Raw genomic sequence first — 2,438 nt, 5'->3', positions numbered from 1 at the left:
ACACAGAGAGAAAGACAGATAGAGGGAGAGAGAGAATGGGCGCGCCAGGGCTTCCAGCCTCTGCAAACGGACTCCAGACGAGTGCGCCCCCTTGTGCATCTGGCTAACGTGGGACCTGGGGAACCGAGCCTCGAACCGGGGTCCTTAGGCTTCACAGGCAAGCACTTAACTGCTAAGCCATCTCTCCAGCCCTCTGCAGGTTTTTTTGCACAAACTTGAGAATGTGGGATTTTTATCTTGTGGGTAATTTTCAGAAGCCACTTGAGATGAAAATGATCTATTGCCTCAAATCATTTCGATAACTTTGTGAGGAGTGTCTACAAACAAGGGCAGCAAAGGATCTGAAGGACGGACTGAATGGAAGATAGAATACTGAATACTTGTAAGGTAATAACTAGAGTGAACGTAGTCTAGAGGATGAAGGTGCGTGAACTTTAGCCACAGTGCCTAAGGTTAAGGCCCGGCTGGGTCACTAGGGATCTGAGTCCTGGGACTTCATTTACTTACCTGTACAATAAGAGTAATGATGGGAACGATTTTGCTGGGTCACTGTGAGAGTTGATAAGTTAATAAGTTGAAATCCCCGAGGACTGGATCTGGCACAAAACAAGCACTAGAGTGGTGTTAACTGTCCTGATGTTATCCTTGAGAAGGTGATAATGAGCCCACAGCATCACATGTGGAAGAGACTTCAAAAATATTAAGGTAATAGATGAATAAACAAGTGGGCTGTATTTCACTCCAAGTGCATCTATCTCTAGTGGTCAAGCTAATATTCTCCTTTATTTTCACCTCTCTGTTCATGTAAACTATCCCAAGCCAGTGGCCATAAACATGAACCTCAAGAAAATCATTAGCCTGAAGGCATTTTGAGGGGGGAGTTGAGTCAGGGTCTCACTCTAGCCCAGGCTGACCTGGAATTCATTATGTAGACTCAGGGTGGCCCCAAACTCACAGTGATCCTTCCTACCTCTGTCTCCCTAGTGCGAGTGCTGAGATTGAAAGCATGTACCACCACACCTTTTAATTTTTATTTATTTATTTGAGAGAGATAGAGAGTGAGAGAAAGCAAAAGAATGGGTGCATCAGGGGCTCCAGCCACTGCAAAGGAACTCCAGATGCATGCATCACCTTGTGTATCTGGCTTCTGTGGGTCCTTAGGAATTAAATCTGGGTCTTTTGGCTTCGCAGATAAGTGTCGTAACTGCTAAGCCAGCTCTCCAGCCCTATGAAGGCATGCTTTTTTAAAATTTTTTTTGTTTATTTTTATTTATTTATTTAACAGTGACAGAGAAAGAGGCAGAGAGAGAGAGGAGAGTGGGCGTGCCAGGGCCTCCAGCCAGTGCAAACGAACTCCAGATGCGTGCGTCCCCTTGTGCATCTGGCTAACGTGGGTCCTGGGGAATTGAGCCTTGAACCGGGGTCCTTAGGCTTCACAGGCAAGTGCTTAACCACTAAGCCATCTCTCCAGCCCGAAGGCTTGTTTTTTTTTAAGGATAGTATTCCACACCTAATCAAAATGTATGGAAATTGTCACTCATCCAACACTGCTGATGGGAGTATAAATTAATGGAGGAATTTCCACCCTGCAAACTTATCTCAGGCAGTAATCTGAAATAGTATTCACTTCCTCTTAGAAGAGAGCAGTCCTGAGAACCACTGTTGATTAAATGCCTGTGTCTGTACCTCTGTGTAACTTCACTTGCTTACGACTTTCTGTGCTCTATAACTTTGCATTGCTACTGTGTGAGTATCAATTTCCTCACCGGAAGCACAGAGCAGTTAACACCTGCCATGGGCAGCTATAAGCATAGCGTGAGCAAAGCAGGTAACGTGCTAAAGCAGCTTGGATTTTATTACTCCTGGTTGTCAAGGAAGGACAGAAGAATCAATGAAGTCAAAGGCTCACTCAAACTAACTGCTATTGGTAGAATAGAATACAAAAGCTGCGTTCACTTCAGCAGCACATATACTAAGATCGCAATATACAGAGAAGATCAACAGGGTCCCTGTGCAAAGACGACATGCAAGTTCATGAAGCATTCCATGTTTTAAAAACAAAAGCTTGTCTATGAATCTTCTGATATTCCACTATTGCAATGCAATTCAACCCGATAGGCTCTTTGTCCCAAATTCTGTGCTCTGCTGACTATAGCATCAACGGATCATGCAGTAGTGTTAATCGCTTTTAACAATCTCTTCAGGGAGTTCTATCTTCTATGACTCCCTAATTGTCGGTGACAGTAGGAAGAGAGAATGCAGACCCTTCTAACGTTCAATAACTCTACAAATATAACAGCTTAAAACAACATATTTCTCATTTCCCACTGTTTGTGGGTCAGGAGCCAGGCCTGGTTTTCCTGAGGTTAGGATCTTCTCACAATGCAATTCAGGAATCCACTGGGGAATGTGTTACAGTTACTTTCTTGTTGCTGGGA

General features: G+C 44.1%; 1 non-coding gene across 1 annotated transcript; it reads left to right on the top strand.

Annotated features, from left to right (window-relative positions):
• The first annotated feature begins 1,948 nt into the window (after positions 1–1,948).
• LOC123459061 lies at positions 1,949–2,054 on the top strand. The gene has a single exon (XR_006635990.1). It is a non-coding gene; the product is annotated as a U6 spliceosomal RNA (small nuclear RNA).
• The last annotated feature ends 384 nt before the right edge of the window (positions 2,055–2,438 follow it).

Source organism: Jaculus jaculus, chromosome 2, assembly GCF_020740685.1.
Source record: "Jaculus jaculus isolate mJacJac1 chromosome 2, mJacJac1.mat.Y.cur, whole genome shotgun sequence".
In the NCBI taxonomy this organism is placed as follows: domain Eukaryota; kingdom Metazoa; phylum Chordata; class Mammalia; order Rodentia; family Dipodidae; genus Jaculus; species Jaculus jaculus.
Note: the sequence above shows the minus strand (reverse complement) of the source record. Positions and strands in the feature narration are given on the sequence as shown.